Here is a 20,699-nt window from a genome sequence, read left to right on the forward strand (position 1 = left end):
ATGATGAAATGTTAAAGATGGAAGTGTATCCTTGAACTTTGATTTTAAAAAGGTGTTAAGTCACTGATGAGTCCTTGTCTTCACCTTTGCTTAGTTCCAAGATTAAACTCAGTCATAAACATGATATTTATAAAGAGTTTCTCATAACTTAGATATTACAATAGTAAATGAAACAACAGAATTGATTCACAATTATGTATACATCTCAGCACAACAATGCAAAATAAATATGCCTAGAAAAATATCTGGAAAAATATACCACCATGTCAATAGTCATTGCTTTGTGTTTGGATTATATTGTTTCCCCTTTGGTAATCTTTTTCTTTCCACTTTTCTTTAATTTTTTCCACTTTTCTATAATGAAAACATTTTAGCATTGGCATATGTCACTTAACTAAATGAGATTCTGTGATTGCTAATGTATATGCTTCAGTGAATTGTTAGTTTTTAAATTATGTTAATGAATAAACAGTTTCCAGGCCAGTCATTTTCTAGCCTCATTAATGCCATAGTGACATTTGTTATACTGTACTGCACCATTTTATATAAGGGACTTGAGCATCCTTGAATTTGGTATCCTTTTGGGGTCCTGGAACCAATCCCCCATGGATATGGAGGGCCGACTGTAAACGCCTTCTCCTGATTTGGGTTTTATACATTTGTATCAGCAGTCTTATAAAAACCCTAGAAGGAAGCTCCACCTTCCAGAAGATAAGCCAGCATGCTCCTTAACTGTTGCATGAAGATTCTTTCCTGTTTCCACTCTTTGTTTGGTGGGCAGGAAGGCTCCTGCTCTTCACTTGGAAGTGGCTGCAGCTCAGTTATTAGCAGATAAGCAGGAGTGGCCTGGCCATTTCTGTGACTCACAGTGACTTAGTGGGATTCACATCAAGAATTCCTTCCTTTTCTCTTGAGAGTTTTCAGGTACTTCAGAAGGTTAGGTAGAAGGGATTTGAGTGGTTAAGATGTATTTTATAGGAATAATTGAAAGCTGGGCATTTGATGTGTTTTGATTTTAGAACAGAGTACTGGACAGCTTCACATTTGGATTCTGGGCATGTATGAATTCTAATGAGAGAGTTAAAAATAGTGCTAGGTAACTAGTAAAGTAAGTGACACAGAAGACTTTCCTTTAGTTCTTCGTCTATCTTTGTTTCTCATTCGTTGACTTGCATTGCCTCATCCTTTCTCTACTCTATCAGTGTAAGGTTATAGAATAATAGAGAGAAAAAGAAAACAAAAATAACATACTTAATTTCAATTTATTTATTGAATCAAACATTACCTAAAGTTGTTCTTTTGATATTTTTTTCTCCTATAATACACAGATGTCTCACTGAGTATCAAATAGTGAGAGGGAAAAAGTCATTCCCATGGGGTGAATCTGCATGGAAGAGTATGCACTAATCTGTGCAAATGACTACTAATCTTAGAACTTCTGAAGTAAAGAACAATCCATTACTACTGCTCTGTATAAATATTAACAACCTAAAAGTAACTTAAGTGATCTGCAGTGGAATATGTGCCATTTAGATCTTTTAACTACTTCACACTTTTATAAGACTTACCACATATCCCAACCTCCCACTTTAAACAGACGTTTTTGAAAATACCAGTCAAGGAGAATCTTTAATTACTACATTGCTTCAGGAAAACATAGAATTTTGGTAATAAGAAACACTACTTCAACAGATCTGTTCTTCACAAAATAGAGTACATGCAAATGATATGACTGAACTCAACTTCAGATGTTTGGCAGTTGAGCTATTTGGTGAAATGTCTTGAGAGAAAGATCTTTGGGTTCTTTTATACTTGATGACTTTAAATCTGTGAAAAGTAAGGGGTTAAAATAAAATGAAATAACTGGGTCTTTTATTTTTCTTCTTAATAGTTTATTGTGTGAAGAGGACTCATTTTCCTACTATACCTTATTCTTTGGTGCTTTTCATTTCCTTGTAAGTTTTGGAAAAAAATGTATGTTCTTAGATCTCTATGCACCATACAGCGACCATTGGTCAGGACTTCTGACCTGCAACACGCTGCAGATGTGAGGAAGAATTGTAATCAGTAGGTCATCTGCCTCCATAATTTTCAGGCAGCCATCTTGCTCCTACCAGGACACATATGGAGGGGCATGTTTGCAATTTTATTAATGACATTTTTAACTCACAAAAGTTCCCACATAAGGAGGCCAGCACTGTCAAAGTTCTTTTTTCTATCTAGGAAGGGATTATTTGGTTTATTGTGCCTTCTATGATCTTGTTTTCTATAAAGATAGGCTGCTGAAAGTGGTAGACAGTTACTCTTTACTCTATGCCCTATTCTACATCAGTGCTGAATGAGCAGGGGCTGTGGACAGGTCATGAGGGAGGGGTCAGTTGGAGGATGGCAGGGCAGGTAAGTGAAGGGTTTAGGCTAAGTCACATTATATGCTCACCCTCTTAAGTTTCGTATGGGTAAATTCCAGCTGGAATAAAAATAAGAGCCACCTTGATGGGAAAAAGAAACTGGGAGGTGTCTTGGAAGGGAAGATAGAGCCTAAGAAGCAGTATCTATTGCTAGCAACAAAGCCTGGGCTCCCTTTGCCCCCATAAAAGTGTTTAGATCTGGTCGGTGAAGGTCAGACTTAAACTTTCCTCACCCACCTCAGAGCAGCATTCTGGAATAGTTGCTATCATTTATAGTGCTCTGAGGATATTTCAGGGTTTTGTTTTTTTCTTTAAAGGATAAAGTCATTGATAGAACTATAATTACAAGGAGGCTCAGCTGTTGCTGTAGGTGGTAACAACTTATAAGGCAGTCTACACTGGCTGATCTTCAATTAAATTATTCATTTCTGCATGCAAATTCCACCCATTCTTTTCCTTTTTATGGCAGAAGCTACCAGTACCTTTATACAAAGGATCTTGGTGGGGTTCCTGTCTTCCTGTTTGGAGATGGCCTTATTGAGTATGATTCAAGAAATAAACAGGCGGACCTCTTGCCTTCCTCATACCAACCTACAACCATCCAACCAACTAACCAACCAACCAACCAACCAAACACCCACCCACCCGCCCACCCAACCAACCATCCAATCACCCAACCAACCAATGACCTAATCTTTTCACCATAGGACAGAGGCCTTTAATCCCAGTTTTAAATTCAGTGGGAAGCATAAAGGACTATGATAAAATTATTTCTTGAGTGTTTTATTACTACACAGGTCAGTTGAACATGAAAGGGAAAGTAGAGAGGTTTAAATTGTTAAGGTTAAAATTGTCAAAATTGGAGGGCTGTGGTCATTTTACATAATTTACATGTGTGTACTCAATTTTGTTTAAGGCTAGATTGTAAAATATCCTGCATAGAGCAGACTGGACTATTTTAAAGGAAATTCTTTTGAATGGGTAATGAGCAAGACATGATGTGACTAAAGGACCTGAAAAACTGCCAGTTTCTTAGTTTTGGGCTTCTGTGATCCTCCCCATACTTTCTCTGTTGGGTCATTGCTACTCATATTGATTGCACGGTCCTCTGATACTCACTCATTACACAGTTGCCATCTGATGAGATGTGGCTAGTTTCAGTGCTCTGATTCTGTAGAAGGAGATTATGCAGGGAACTTGGGTATTTTCTTCAGCTTGTGATGGTTTAGGAATTGCTGTCTAGGACCTCTTTTTATACTGCACTGAACACAGTTATTTCCCATTTTGAGGTACTTACGCTTTTTTGACAACCATTTTTTAAAAATTTAATTTAATTTTAAGTTCTGGGACACATGTGCAGGACGTGGAGGTTTGTTACATAGGTAAACATGTTCCATGGTGGTATGCTGTACCTGTCAACCCACCACCTAGATTTTAAGTCCTGCATGCATTGACTATTTCTCCCGATGCTCTCCCTCCCCCTACTCCCCAACCCCAACAGGCCCCAGTGTGTGCTGTTCCCCTCCCTGTGTCCATGTGTTTTCATTGTTCAGCTCCACTTATAAGTGAGAACATGTGGTGTTTGGTTTTCTGTTCCTGCTAACTCACTATTTTGCATGTGTATAGAAAGGCGTTTTTAACTTACTTCAACTCAAGACCAATTTCTTAGTCACCTATTATGCACAAGACACTATTCCAGGTATTGCAGGAGATCAAAGGTAAGTGAGACATGGGCTGTGGCAGTAAATTCGTATTAAAGCAGGGTTGGGAGATGGCATTCAGAATGGTGAAGAAATAGAAGAGCGTGTTAGGTACTTCACTGTGAGTGTTAAAAGGAAAAAGAGATCACCTGAAATTGGGAGGCATCCTGATTTGCTTAGGTCTGCTGGTTTTGTTTTGGTGAGGTTTAGGGCCAATCAACAGAAACTTAATACAATAAGTTAGAATTTCATAAAGGAAATAGTTTAAAGTATCTACTCCTGTAAACAAAGTATGTGTGAGAGGAGCAGTTACTGGCCATCTGCCTTTTAAAAATGCTTGCCCTTGGCCGGGTGCGGTGGCTCATGCTTGTAATCCCAGCACTTTGGGAGGCCGAGGTGGGCGGATCACAAGGTCAGGAGATCGAGACCACCGTGAAACCCCGTCTCTACTAAAAATACAAAAAATTAGCCGGGTGTGGTGGCGGGCGCCTCTAGTCCCAGCTACTCCGAGAGGCTGAGGCAGGAGAATGGCGTGAACCCGGGAGGCGGAGCTTGCAGTGAGCCAAGATTGCGCCACTGCACTCCAGCCTGGGCGACAGAGCGAGACTCCGTCTCAAAATAAAAAAAAAAAAAATGCTTGCCCTTGACTTAAAGGTATGAAAGAGAATTTTAAAAAATTTCAGTGAGTGTGGTGGGCATTATAGCCTAGTTGATTCTTAATTATTCAGGAGCTAAATATCAAGTTGGAGAATTATCTAAGTTGTTCTCTTTTTCTCTTTCTTTTATTCCTGCCTCCCATCTGATCTTTGCGTTGTTCCTTTTTTTTTTTTTTGAGTCGGAGTCTCGCTCTGTTCCCCAGGCTGCTGTGCAGTGGCGCAATCTCGGCTCACTGCAAGCTCCGCCTCCTGGGTTCATGCCGTTCTCCTGCCTCAGCCTCCCAAGCAGCTGGGACTACAGGTGCCTGCCACCATGCCCAGCTAATTTTTTGTATTTTTAGTAGAAACGGGGTTTCACCGGGTTAGCTAGGATGTATTGTTTCTGTATACTAATTGCCTCAGAGCTGGTAGAAAGGAAAAGAACAAGATTAATAGATTAATTGCAAATCTTTAGATATATTGTTAAGGAAAAGGCTGTGATATTTGGGCAAAATGAGGGTAATTGGTGAATTGACAATTTGTTCTGGTTCATTATCATCGTGGATAATTGAGAGCTAATGGAAGTCATTGGAACTGGGCCTGCAGGGTGATTTAAGATCAGGATGTTTCTTAAGGGTGGGAAGAAGGTTCTTGATGTGATACAGTACAGAGCTCTTTCTTATTCTATATTAAATGCCCATAATGGTAGACTGGATAATTGTCGCGAGCTATGGCCTCTATAATAATTTTGTAAAGTCTTACTTTCTTCCTTTCTATATATTTTTTTGGGTACAGTATTTAAATTACTGAGCTTAAAATAAACTTCCTGGAAGAGTAATCTGGGTTAAAAATGGTTATAGCTGCAGAAATACATACTGCGAATTGCTCCCGGAAATCTGTATGGCAAATGTAAGAGCATTTTGGCTCAACACACTTAACTCTAATGCATCTCATCCAGTTAGAGTTTATGGCAACTGTCATTCAATATTAGCAGCTATAGTTAAAATATGAGTGTTTTAAAATGAATGTGTTCATGGTTCCTTTCTTATCTCAGTAAAACCAGTTTGGTTTGCCAGCAAGTTTGTTTGTTTGTTTTTTGTTAGATACCTTCTAGGTTGTAAATGGACAGGAAGCTGTCTTTCTTTTTTTTTATTATTATTATACTTTAAGTTTTAGGGTACATGTGCACAACGTGCAGATTTGTTACGTATGTATACATGTGCCATGTTGGTGTGCTGCACCCATTAACTTGTCATTTAGCATTAGGTATATCTCCTAATGCTATCCCTCCCCCCTCCCCCCGCCACAACAGTCCCCCGTGTGTGATGTTCCCCTTCCTGTGTCCATGTGTTCTCATTGTTCAATTCCCACCTATGAGTGAGAACATGCGGTGTTTGGTTTTTTGTCCTTGTGATAGTTTGCTGAGAATGATGGTTTCCAGCTTCATCCATGTCCCTACAAAGGACATGAACTCATCATTTTTTATGGCTGCATAGTATTCCATGGTGTATATGTGCCACATTTTCTTAATCCAGTCTATCGTTGTTGGACATTTAGGTTGGTTCCAATTCTTTGCTATTGTGAATAGTGCTGCAATAAACATACATGTGCATGTGTCTTGATAGCAGCATGATTTATAATCCTTCGGGTATATACCCAGTAATGGGATGGCTGGGTCCAATGGTATTTCTAGTTCTAGATCCCTGAGGAATCGCCACACTGTCTTCCACAATGGTTGAACTAGTTTACAGTCCCACCAACAGTGTAAAAGTGTTCCTAGTTCTCCACATCCTCTCCAGCACCTGTTGTTTCCTGACTTTTTAATGATCGCCATTCTAACTGATGTGAGATGGTATCTCATTGTGGTTTTGATTTGCATTTCTCTGATGGCCAGTGATGATGAGCATTTTTTCGTGTGTTTTTTGGCTGCATAAAGCTGTCTTTCAAGAGATTTCTTTCTTCAGCTCTTTTAAAAGTAGTGTGAGCTGGGGATGATATATAATATGATAAAATACCTAATGGATCCCTGAATCCACTTTCATTGAGTTCATGGAAGTTTGTAAATGTGCAGCTGTAGTGGCAGAGTGTTTATTAGTGCTGAGAAGATCACTGTTCTTGCTTTTGATTTTGTGAAGTCGGCATATTCACATCCACAACGCCTTTCTTGTAACCATAGCAACCAAGACAGAAGGTTTCTTTTTCTCTGTCTCATATTCAAAAGCACTATTAAGATGATTGATTTTATTTGAATGAGATATTTGCAGATAAGAGAGGCATAAACTTAAATTCTGACCTCTGGATAAGTTTTTTTTTCTTTGTTAGGAAAGAAAAATATTTTATAGTTGACAAGTAAAAACATTTTATAGTTGACAAAAATTGTATATATTTATGGTATACCAAGTGATGTTTTCATATATGTATATGTTGTGAAATGATTAAATCAAGCAAATTAACATATCAGTCACCTCACATACATATCATTCTTTGTTGTGAGAACATTTAATATCTCTTTTACTTCTGTACAGCAAAAGAAACTATCAATGGAGTAAACAACCTATAGAATAGGAGAAAATATCTGCAAATTCTGCATCTGACAAGGGTCTAATATTCAGAATCTAAATGAACTTAAACAAATTAACAAGCAAGAAACAAACAACTCCATTAGAAAGTGGGCAAAGGACATGAACAGACACTTTTTCAAAAGACGACATACACTTGGCCAACTAGCATATGAAAAAGTGCTCAACATCACTAGTCATTTGAGAAATGCAAATTAAAACCACGATGAGATACCATCTCACACCAGACAGAATGGCTGTTATGAAAAAGTAAAGAAATAACAGGTCCTGGTGAGTTTGCAGAGAAAAGAGAACACTTATACACTGCTTGGGTGGGAATGTAAATTAGTTCAGCCACTGTGAAAAGCAGTGTGGCAATTTCTCAAAGAATTTAAAACAGAATTACCATTCTGTATACACCCAAAGGAATATAATTAATTCCACCCTAAAGACTCATGCACATGTATGCTCATGACAGCAATATTCACAATAGCAAAGACATGGAATCAACCTAAATGCCCATCAGTGGTAGACTGGATAAAGAAGATGTGGTGCATAGACACCATAGGATGCTATTAATATGTAACCATAAAAAGAACAAGATCATGTTCTTTGCAGCAACATAGATGGAGCCAGAGGCCATAATCCTAAGTGAACTAATGCAGGAACAGAAAACCAAATACTGCATATTCTCACTTATAAGTGGGAACTGAACATTGAGAACACCTGGATACAAAGGGGAACAACAGACATGGGAACCTATTTGAGGGTAGAGGGTGGGAGGAGGGAGAGGATTGAAAAACTACCTATCGGATACTATGCTTATTACCTGGGTGACAAAATAATCTGTACACCCAACCCCTGTGACACGTAATTTACCTATACAACAAACCTGCATGTGTACCCTTTGAACCTAAAAGTTAAAAGAGAATCTCTCTTAGTGAATTTCAGCTATAACATATGTTATTACAGACTATAATCACCATGCTATACAATAGATCTCCCAAACTTATTTATTCTATCTGACACTTTGCACCCCTTGACCAACATCTCCCACCTACGCCAATTCCCAGTCCCTGGCACCTGTCATTCTACTATCTACTTCCAAAGTTCAGCTTTTTTAGATTCCACATATAAGTGAGATCATGCAGTATTTGTTCTTCTGTTCCTAGCTTATTTCACTTAGCGTAATTCCTCCAGGTTCATTCATATTGTCACAAATGACAGGATCCCTTTTTTCCAGCTGAGTAGTATTCCATTGTGTGTATGTATACATATATTAAACACACATCCCCTCCCCCACATTTTCTTTATCCATTCATGCATTGATGGACACTTAGGTTGATGCCACATCTTAGCTATCATGAATAATGCTGCAGTGCATGGAGTGCAGATATCTCTTCAGCATATTGATTTCATTTCCTTTAGATGTACACCAACAAGTGGTATTGCTGGATTATATGATAATACTATTTTTAATTTTTTGATAAACTTCCATTGTTTTCCATAGTGGCTATATTAATTTATATTCCCACCAACAATGTACAAGCCTTTCCTTTTTTCTGCATATCTTTCCAGCAGTTATCTTTTGACAATAACTATTCTAATGGGCATGGGGTAATATCTTATTTTGGTTTAATTTGCATTTTCTTGATGATTAGTGATGTTGAACATGTTTTCATATACCCATTGGCCATTTGTATGTCTTTTGAGAAATGTCTGTTCAGGTCTTTTCCCCGTTTTAAAATCCAGTTATTTGTTTTCTTGCTATTGAGTTGCCTAAGTTTCTTATGTATTTTGAATATTAACTTCTCATCAGATGTACAGTCTGCAGATATTTTCTACCATTCTGTAGGTTGTCTCTTCACCCTGTTGATTGTTTCCTTTGCTGTGCCAGAACTTTTTAGTTTTATGTAATTCCATTTGTCTATTTTTGCTTTTGTTGCTTGTGCTTTTAAGGTGCTTAAGGTTTTTTGCTTGTGCTTTTAAAGTCATATACAAAAAAATCATTGCCTAGACCAATGTCACGTAACTTTCCCCCTGTGTTTTCTGCTAATGGTTTTATAGTTTCAGGTCCTATATTTAAGTCTTCAATCTGTTTTGAGTTGCTTTTTGAATTTGGTGTGAGATAAAGGTCCACTTTCATTCTTCTGCATATGGATATCCAGTTTTCCCAAAACTATTTATTGAAGAGACTGTCCTTTCTTCATTGTGTGTTCTTAGCACACTTGCCAAAGATCAATTGACCGTAAATGCATAAATTTATTTCTGGGATGTCTATTCTGTTCTGTTGCTTTATATATGCTACTTTATGCCAGTACCACACTCTCTCAACTACTGTTGCTTTTAGGATGTTTTGAAATCAAGAGGTGGGCTTCCAGCTTTGTTCTTTTTCAAGATTGTTTTGGCTATTTGGGGTCCTGTAAGATCTTTTATGAATTTTAGAACTGCTTTTTCTGTGTCTGTGAAAAATGTCATTGAAATTCTGATGGGGATTGCATTGAATCTGTACACCATTTGGATAGGATGGACGTTTTAACAATATTATTTTTTCCAATCTATGCACATGGATAATCTTTCCATTTATTTATGTCTTCAATTTCTCTCATCAATCTTTTGTAGTTTTCATTGTACAGATCTTTCACCTCCTTGGGTAAAATTATTCCTAAGTATTTTGTTTCTTTGAAGCTATTGTAAATGGGCTAGATAAATTTTGTAAAGCCTCTTTGTCTCATCTCCCTCACCAGCTACTTCTGTTGATTTGGGTCACCAAGCACACTATAATGTTTTCTGCCATATCATCCTTGAAATGTTGCAGAGATTGTTTGGACAAAGACATTTTAAAAATAAACCTTAGGCATAGAATTTTGAAAACAAACATAAATTATACACAGCTACAATGGAAGATTAAATATAAATCGATCAGGTGCTTTACAAAAGGATTGAAAGAACTCACGGTCAATTAGTGCCAAAGAGAAGGCACTAATAAATAAAATAAAACCAAGAGAGGATCAAGGATTTTTTTTTCCATGTACAGGAATGAATGACTTGGGGTCCCATAATGTTTCCTAAATATTTAAGGTGGTATTTGTGTGGCTGTGCTCACTTTGTGCATTGTACTTGGGACCTGTTGGGCAACAATCCCAAGGCTAGAGATGAGTAGAGAAGTTATTCCCACGTCACTGGCACAGACCTTCAACTCTGACATGATCACATCTGTGTCTCACAGATATCTTACGTTTTACATGTTTAAATTTCTTAATCTTCCCCTAGAATTATAGTTCTTTTCCCGTCTTCACGAGTCAATAATTCTTCTATCTTCTTAGGACCTTGGGAGCCATCTTTGACATGTTCCTTTACATTCAGTGCATCATCAGTTTATGTTGATTGTACTTCCAAAGTGTATGTTTACCAACTTCCACATCCACCTCCATTGTCACACTGTAGTATTCCAAGCCACTGACTCTTCCATTTGAACTTCTATAGTAACCTCCTAATTGCTCTTGTATCTTCCATAAGTTTCTTCCAAAATTCCAGAAGAGTTTCCTCAAACTTGTCTCCACAGAAGAGAATATGTAGAATATGGTACAAGCTTTGCTGCTGTGATGTAGTGTTCTCTAAACAGAGTGTTTCAGACAAGATAGACATTTAATTATGCCTCAAATAATATCTAAGCTAGGCAAGGGGTCTTTAGCTTTTTTGGGTTGTCCTACCATTTTCAAAACACGGTTTTTATCTTGGGCCCAAATCTCCACTTGTTGCCATCTCCTACCAGCAGTTAGTGGGGAAAGGGCCAGGGGAACACATACCTAGTCCTTTCAAAGGGAATACCTAGAAGCTTGGAGAGTTTATATAACTTCCTGAAGGTCGCACAGCTGTTTAGTGGCAGGGCTGATTGGATCTGAGGTTTGTGTGATTCAGAAGCCACTATATCTCTTTTATGGGGAAAGAAAGATAACGCATAGCTGTTGCATTCCAAGTTGACACTGAAGCTATTAAAACCCATATTTTGAAATAATTGTGCAAAGTTTCATTAATCTCAAGTAGAGACAAGAAAATGGCAATATTAAGAGTGAAAAGATAAATAGAAATAAGAACATTTGAGTTTGTGAACACAAATGGTTGGAATGATCCTGTTTGTAAATTGTGAATTATAGGGAACAGATATTAAATATTTCATAAGAAAAGAACATACCTTCCATTAATGGGGGTGGGAACAGTGGTGAGAAGGAGGATCAATGGCCCTATCTCCAGTGGGAGTTCTTAACTGGGATGAAGTAATGTTCTCAATAAAATACTTAATTTTCTATTTAGTTTCTTGATTACATCCATTTAATAGTTTTAGCAGAGAGATGTTGGTAAGTATAAGTAACTGCTGCTTTCCTAATATCAAGTAGAAGACAGGTGAAATCAGATTTTAGGATACCTACAGCAGTGTCTCTTAACCCTGAATGCACATTTGAATGACCTGGGAGCATTTAAAAAGCCCAGATCCAGGGTTGCCTCCGCAATTACAAAATCAGAATTCTGGGAATGGGACCTGTATTTGTTTTCCACGGCTGCCATAACAAAGTACCACAGTCTGGGTGACTTAAAGTTGATTTTTTTTTCATAGTTTTGGAGGGTAGAAGTCCAGGATTTAGGTGTTGGCAGGTTTGGTTTCTTCTGAGGCTTCTCTTCTCTGCCATCTTCTCCTCCTGGTTTCTTCAATGTGGTCTTCCCTTTGTACCCATCCGTATCCTGTTCTCCTTCCTTTATAAAAACAACAGTCTTATTAGAGTGGGGCCACCCTAATGACCTCTTTTTACCTTTTTACATAACCCATCTCCAAATACAGTCACATGCTGAGGTACTGGGGATTGGGACTTCAACAGACTTTTTTTTTTTTGTTTTTGGCAGAGGAGGGGACACGCAATTCAACCTATAACAGGATCAAAGCATTAGTGTTTTTAATCTGCCACTGTCTTCCCCCAAGTGATTCTAATATGCAGCCAAATTTGAGAGTCAATGCCCTAGGTGGGATTCTCAAACCTGGCTGCATTAGAATCACCTGGGTAACTTAAACAAACCAAAAAACAACACATACCAATACTTAGGCATCACCCTCAGAGATGTGATTTGATCAGTGTGGGGTGGGATGTTGTTAGTTTACAAAGTCTCCCAGGTGATTTTAACGTGTAACCAGGTTTGAATATCACTGCACTAATATGTGTTTCTTAACTATATAAATGGAAACATATTTCTTACCTTTCTCCAAATTTTTTTTTGAAAATTTTTAATAAATACAAGTTATTTTAATGAAAGATATATATTTAATGATGTAGTATTCAGGTCTAAAAAATGAACAAAATACTTTTAAGGTGTTATGTTTCAAATAACATGTGGGTTTTGTGATATAATTTTCTTTGTGACTTATAGTCCTTTTTTGCCTAATGAAAATAAATCAAAAGAACTTGGGCATATCACTCAGAAAGCAAATGAAATGAAGAAACTGACTAATGATCGAGTTGACTAAAGTGTCATAGCTTTTAGTGAGGTAATTTCTTGATTAAAGAAATGATGTTTTTCAGCTTGCAGAAGGAGGCTAGAATTTCCTTTCCAGATGATATCAAAATCTGATAAAAATTCCTTGATTTAATCAGGCCAATTTCTGTGTTTTGAAGTAAAGCCACTTATCTGGCATTTTTCATTAAGGCTTGACAACAGCTGGCTGCTTCCCAGAATGCAGTGCTGTGACAGAGCTTATAAAGCCATGGATCAGCTGCCTTTGTAATTTGCTTAAATTGATTATGTGTACATTTCTTCACTCTCTGGACTTAAAAGAAGCCTGCATTTGGGTGAGGAGACAGTATTATTATTTCAATGACAAAAGACTATATCTATTATGCCATATTACACATAGACACACTGCCTTTTCCATTGTGCTCTAGTAGTATTTTTAGTTTCAATCTTTTTGGAAAGTTATTTTAAATACTATGATTTCTATTTCAGCTGAATTTTGTAGCTTTAATCAAATAATTAAAGAAGCAATATTTAAGATCAGAAAAGTATTATTTAAATGATGAAAGTATACAGTCTTAGGAAAGTAGTTGATTTTTATTCATCCTTTCTCTATGTTGATATCTGATACAGAGACTTGCTGATATGCTTTTTTAAGTTAAAAAAACTAATAAGTAATCATTTTCTGAAGTTGCAGGGTGCCCATATCTTGCTGAAAGTTCTACAAGAATTCCAAGTACTGAGATTAAACGAGACTTAACTATACCAAGAAGTTTAGGTACCTTGTTTAAAAACAAATGTTGCCCTAGAAGTCCACTAGCAAAGTACCCAAAGAGAGGAACCAAATTATGTGTTTTCCTTTTGTTGAACTAAGTAGTGACCTGGGAAGCAAGTGCCCCCATGGACTGAGGTAATGATTTTATCAATGAAGGGGGATACTATTTTTTTTTTTTTGAGACAGGGTCTTGCTGTGTTGCCCAGGCTGGAGTGCAGTGGTGCAATCACAGCTCTCTGCAGCTTTGACCTCCCAGGCTCGAGCAATTTTCCCACCTTAGCCTCCCAAGTAGCTGGGGCTGCAGATGTGTGATATCGTGCCCAGATAATTTTTCATTTTTTTATAGAGATAGGGTCTTACTATGTTTCCCAGGCTGGTCTCGAGCTGTGGGCTCAAGCGATCCTCCTATCTTGGCCTTCCAAAGTGTTAGATTACAGGCGTGGGCCACTGCACCTGGCTGGGAGCTACTTTTGGTTGAAAATTGATTAAATAAAAAAGAATAAGAAATGAGGGTTTGTGTTTTAGTTTTAATCATTTTCACCTTGGAACAAGAAGGTGCAATTTGGCCAGCAACTCAAAGCTGCTGTAATTCCCACTAATTGTGTGGGTTAGCCCTCACCATTCTACTTTCTCTCTCTCTCTCTGCCATTATTGGAAAAGATAAGAAAACATAATAGGCTTATTACAAACATTAACATTGTAGCCCCACTGGTGCCTTTAATACTGTTTGGAATTATTTTATTCATATCTTGGGGATCCCTATACAGTGGCATCTAAGCTTAGCTACCCACAGAGATCCCCTGGGGAGCCTGTTGGACATGACCTCTCAGGTTCATCCTGGACCTACTGAATCAGAGTTTCTGGGGATGGAACTGGGGAGTCTCTCTGTTTGAGTTGGTGATTCTTGGTGCAGTCAGCCTTCTTTCACTCTTTTCTCTCATTGATTTGTCCCATTTCATTGATTTGTGCCATTTGCTAGAAGAATCACTTTGTTTTAACTGTTCTGGTATTTACCTCCTCATGTGAAGAATATTTCCTTTTGTTACATTAGAAACATTCTCTAGATAGTCATTGTCTTTCTTTGAATTTCACAGGAAAGGGCTCCCTGGTCACAAAGCAAACCCCTCCACTTTTGCTTTTCAATCAGTCCATTTCCATCTTTAGTTTCCCTTTTCACCACCATTTAACTTTTAAAAAAAATTACATCTTGCCCTTTTGCCTTTGAACAAACATAGATCTCCCCATCTAGGAAATTCATTCCTCCGCATTGCCACTACCATTGAATTTCTCATTCTTTCCCCACCAAACTTCCAGAAAGAATGATTTATTTCTTCCGTTCCACTAAAATTTATGGTTCTTGTTCTTACCACTCTAAACCTGCTCCCATTGCTAATTTCCCCCTGTAATTATGAAATCAATTTCTCCCTCTAGCAGTTATATTGGCATTTCAAAGCAGGAAATAAAAAGTATGAAGAGAACTATGAAAGGAAAAGGTTTTTATTGATCTTTTTTAGAAATGAAATTTGAAATACACAAGGGACACATGAATTTTATCTTTCATGAACATTTGATGAGTAAGTGTGGGTGCCCCAGTAAAGATTCTGGCTTCCTGCAAAGGATAAGGTCAGAAGTACTGTCCTGATTTATCCTTGATGTGTTCATCATAGGTTCTTTTGTCTAATGGCCCATAGCTAAGTGAGGCTTTGATTATGGTATCTAATGATGAATAATCAAAGTTTATTGCAAGATGTTTTAACCAGACTTCTCCTGATTTGGAAATTTTTTCCTGTTATTACAATGCAAGAATCCCCTTATAGTAGAATATCAAGCCAGGTGTAGTGGCTAACACCTGCAATCCCATTACTTTGGGAGGCCCAGCTGGGAGGATTGCTTGAGCCTGAGAGTTTGAGACTAGCCTGGGCAGTATAGTGAGACCTTGTCTCTCCAAAAAAAACAAAAAGTTAGCCAAGTGCAGTGGCATGTGTGGGATTGTCGGGGGTGGGGGAGCCTGGAATCACTTGCGCCCAGGAGGTGGAGGTTGCAGTGAGTCAGATTGTGCCAGTGCACTCTAGTCTGAGTGACAGAGTGAGACCCTGTCTCAAAAAAAAAAAAAAAAATCCACATTCTCTGCAGTTGCCCATAATTTATAAACTATTTTTATTTTTCATTATTTCTTGGTTATTTAAATTTTAAAAATTATGATGAAAGTATTACATGAAAATAATTGTTAAATACTTCTATAAGACACACACACACGCACACACACCTATATATATTTCTTCACTTCTCTCATTGATTTGTCCCATTTCATTGATTTGTGCCATTTGCTAGAAGAATCACTTCGTTTTTAACTGTTTGTTCTGGTATTTACTTTCTCATGTGAAAATAATATTCCTCTTGTTAAATCAATTTACTTTCTATAGGATATGTTAGGATTTTTACTCATTTAAACCTTATACTTCCTATACCTTTCCTCACTTCTTCCATATATAATTGATTATGTCTAAATTTTTGGTTACATCTTTTTTTTTTTTTTTTTTTTTTTACTTTGTTGTGACTACATAAGTGCTTTCCAGTGTTGAGTGATCTGCACTGGAATGTGTGGCTGCCTTTTGTATTTATTTTTGTTGTCGTTTTTACCTAGAGTTAGTAATTGCCTCATTTTTTCCTTTGTTTAATTTTCTTTGAATGTCTAAGTCTTCTAATATGCCCAAACAGTTCTGTAAAATATCTCTCATTACAGTGTTCTATGTGGCCAAACAGTCAGATAATTTACCAGTTCCTTTTTCATTCCTCCTCCTTGGAGCCCTTTGCTTCCTGCCCCAGCATGCACTGTGCTCTCTGGGCATAAGGCACAGCTGTCACTCTGGGAATGTCCATTGCCTCTCTTCTCTGTTTCCTGAATCCATTTTCTCTTCTTGGTTTATTCCTTTGTTTTGGTGGAGTATCTCCTTTAGTGACTTCTTGAGAAAGGTTACTTATAAAATGAATTCTTTAGAGTTTGCATATCTGGGTAGATAGCTTGCATAGACTAGTTCAGTGCAGGGGGATCAAACAAGTTAGCCAGATTTTTCACTGAGGCCCTCTCAACATATCATTCTGCGTAAGTCTTTTTTCTTTTATCTCTGAAGAGAAAGAGATAGTTTTGTCTCTTCAGAGAAGAATTCTCAGTTTCCTGTCAGGGGAATGCAACCTGAATGCTGATTCTGGGGAACTTAGTGATCAATATACAGATTTTCACACAGTGTCTCTATATTCAGCAGTGGATCTTTTGCTTGCCCTCCTTTGTGACTGCTGTGCCTGAGTCTCAAGGTCCTATGGCTCACATTCTCTGGAGAATAAACCTCAGATTTCTAGTGGGTGGTGGAGGTTACAACTTTGGAGCAGTGGTGTGCTGGTAAATGTTTAACAACTAGCTCTCTGAAACAAAGCAAAACTCTGACTTGTAGCATGTGCAGTTTGTGTTGTGTAAATACTTTCACTAGCATTGATTTCAAGCTAAGAATGTGAGGTCACTGCAAAGTTGGAAAGAGACGTTAACAATAACTCTTGCAAGCCGGTATAAGCCAGCTGCAGCCCACCAATGATGGAAAGTCTAAATACCCATTCACTTTAGCAACTTCCCTTACCTTTAGCTTCTAAAGTATCCAGTATCTCAATTTCTTAAACATTTCCAGGGACAAATTAGCTTGCTTCTTTTAGTCATTGGCTTGACTTTTCTTCTCTCTGCTGTTTCCTCCAACTGCTTTCATCTTCAGATGTTAGACTACAGTCACTTCTTTATTTCATTGAAACTGGAGTTTGTGTTTTTGTTTCCTATCATCTTTGTGGTTATGGAATTTTGAAAGAAGAAACAAGAGCAAAAGTATCTTTCTTTTGCCATCATGAAACTGAAAGTTTTACTCATTTTTTTAAATAAAAACTATAGAGTTGGACAATGACATTCCTTATTGTTCACAGTATTTTAAATATCTAAATGTTTAAAATCTAATTTATAGCATAAGATCCTGGGAAGTACTTTTTGACCTTGCTATATAGAAAAGATTAGTCACGGCAGCTTTGTAATATACACATTTCAGAGGATGCTTGGGAATTACAGCAGTTCATGGCGGGATTTTGAACTTAAAAGATGTGGGGAGAATGTGGGTTGGTCTGGAGAGATATCAGTTTTTGAGTTAGCTGTGTTGGACCCTCATAGGTTCTTTATTAGATATTCTAGCCAAATGCATTGAGCTCTAAGATACGTATGCTTTTTAGGGGAGGTAGGTGAGGGTGGGGATGAGGGCATGTTTATTCAGTTTTCAGATTAGAAACATAGAATTAGAAATGCAGAATGTCCCAGTAAAATGTATACACCCCTTAGATGTTAATAGCACAAACAACCAATTGCTTTTTCTATTTCACGATCAACAGTGTTCTTCAAGACAGGATAACATAGTGGTAAAGGCATGGGATGCTCCTGAGTGCCGTGGTCCCAGAGTGCTGCTCTGCCAATTGGTGATGGTGGGAACTTGAGCAAGTTTCTTCAACTCGTGGTGCCTCAGTAGTCTCATCTTTAAAATTAAGATAGAAATAGAAACTCCTCATCAGTTTGTTTTGAGGATTAAATGAGTTAATATGTTTAAAGCTCTTATACTTTGTGAAGCATAATAAGTGCTAGATAAACAGCAGTTATTATTGTTGTTTCTGTTGTTATAGAACAAGTGATGACCACATTGGCATTGGTTAACACCCATCCACTTTACTTATTAAAATTTATATTAATATACTTTAATATTACATTAAAGTAATATATGTATATATACACACATTTTTATCAGAATATGTTGTTGAATGTGATTCATAACTATTTTGTACCTTTGTCACTCCTCTGATAATTTAACAAATATAAATTTAGTGTCAACCATGTACAATTTTACTATGCTAAATGCTGAGGTTATAGAGTTTTAAAATGAAACTAGAACATTTCTTCAACCATAATGCTAAAAAAAACCTCCAGATAGATAAGGTTTAAACCTTTAACAAAAAAAGGAGAGCCATAGAAGTATTGATGGGATATATGATTGAATGTTTTTATATATTTGGAGAAGAGGTTTTTCTATTTATTTATACGAAAAATCAGAAACCCTAAAGTAGAAGATTGACATATTTGACTAAATAAAATTTTAACTTTTGCCTGAGGGGAGTCTCCAAAACAAAGTCGAGAGGGGAACACAAACTGGGAAAAATAATGACAGTACATACAATAGACAAGAGTAAATTTAATTACCAATCAGTTGGAAAATGTCAAACAGTCTAAAAGAAAACTAAAAGAACAGACTGTTTACAGAAAAAGAAGTGAAAAATGGCAAGCAAAGATAAGCAAAAGTCCTCACTATATTTTAAAGAAATCAAAAACAATTTTTTTTTATTTATTGGAAATGAGGATGCTAGTGGAAGTTAGAAAGATATATGAACAGATAACTAACATTTCCAGAGTTCTGGAATCAAGGGAGAATATACTCTGGGGCAGGATTGTCTTGACCTTTGCCCTGAGTACCTGGCCTCCTCTCTGCTTTCAAGATACTCTGTTGAGTAGAATGCTCCTGCAGGCTCCTTTCCTTGGAAAAATGCCTTGGCAGGTTACCTGTGATTTAATGAGGCCTTCCAGCTGTGCATTAGTCACAGCTAGCAATTACTTCACGTTCATATGAGCCAAGCATGTTCAACATTTAAAAAGCCTCCCTTCTGAAAGAGCCTGCATTGGCTGGTGTGTGGCCATTTGGTTGGGTTTTGAGATTGCTTTCTGAGACCTTCTACTGCAGATCCCTGTGTACATCTTCCTCAGGGGCCCCCACTCTAGAGGAGAACAAAATAAAGCAAATCCTTAGGGCTTCTGGAGGAGAAGGGACTAGATGGGTTTGCTTATGGGTTCATTTACTCAGTAAATATTTATTGAGTGCTTACTGTGTGTCAGATAGTATTCTAATCATTGGGCAAATAGGGGTGAACATAAGTTTTCATGGAGCTTATCTTTTAGAGGAGTGAGGACAGATAATTTAAAAAATTAAATAAGAATTTCAGATGACTGCTATGAAAAAGATGAAATCAGGTAATAAAGAGTAAAGGGTAGAGGTGCTTAGATTAAAAAAATATATATATATACACATTATGTATGAGCAAAATAGTGCTCCTCAAACTTTAGTGTACATCAGAGTTACTAGCAGGACTTATTAAAACACAGATTGCTTGGCCATGTCCCCAGAGTTTCTAATTCAGTAGGGGCCTGGTGTGGGGCATGGGAAACAAATTTTCAGGTGCTGCTGCTGCTGCTGCTCTGGAGACAGTTTGAGAACCACTGGAGCTGGGCAGAGGGTAATCCTGGAAAGCCTCTGCAAAGAGGTGATATTTGGTTAGAGACCTTAATGACGAGAAGCAACCATTGATGTGAAGATGAGCAGTGGTGGGGAATGTAGGCTGGGAATGTGCAAAGTAGAGAAGCTGTTTGTGGTTTGAAGGAAGCAAAAAGGCTCTGAGGCTGCAATGTAATGAATGGAGACAGTGGCAGCAGATAAAAGCAGAGAGGAAGATAGTCTGAAGATCGGCCATGCAGAGTGATGATCCTCTGCTCTGAGTGCACACTTAACAAAAACCTCCAACCATACCGGAGCCCACCACAAGAGAAAGACTCAGATTTCATTAATCTGGGTGGCACTAAAGTATTTTTCAAAACTCCTTAGGTGATTCTACTAAGCAGCAAAGGCTGAGAATGATGGATAGGGGTCCTTTGCAGCCATGGGAAGTTAAGATTTTATTTCAAGTGTCATGAAAACCATTGGAGAGTTTTAAGCAGCAGAGGACATAATTAGGGGGTAGTTTCTGGCTGCTGGTTGTAGAATGGATTTTGTAAGGGATTAAGAATGAGTGAGGAAAACAGTCAGAAAATGTCATAATTGTCCAGGTTAAAAGTGATGTTGGCTTATTTTATGTGGTAGTGGTGGGGATGATGAGAAACAGGATGGTAGATGGGATTTTGGGGGTAGAGCAGAAAGGATTTGTTGATGGATCGGAGGACATGAGCAGTGAGAGAGTGAGTGAATTCAAAGATGGCTCCAAGGTAACCTTTTAACTGGTGAGAGGTGACA

General features: G+C 37.6%; 1 protein-coding gene across 1 annotated transcript in view; it reads left to right on the forward strand.

Moving 5' to 3' along the window:
* The window catches only part of PLCL1 (phospholipase C like 1 (inactive)), a 345,014-nt gene that overhangs the window by 121,572 nt on the left and 202,743 nt on the right, over window positions 1-20,699 (forward strand). The gene's annotated exons all lie outside the window — the stretch shown is intronic.

The sequence above is a fragment of the Nomascus leucogenys genome, chromosome 22a (genome assembly GCF_006542625.1).
Source record: "Nomascus leucogenys isolate Asia chromosome 22a, Asia_NLE_v1, whole genome shotgun sequence".
Lineage (NCBI taxonomy): Eukaryota > Metazoa > Chordata > Mammalia > Primates > Hylobatidae > Nomascus > Nomascus leucogenys.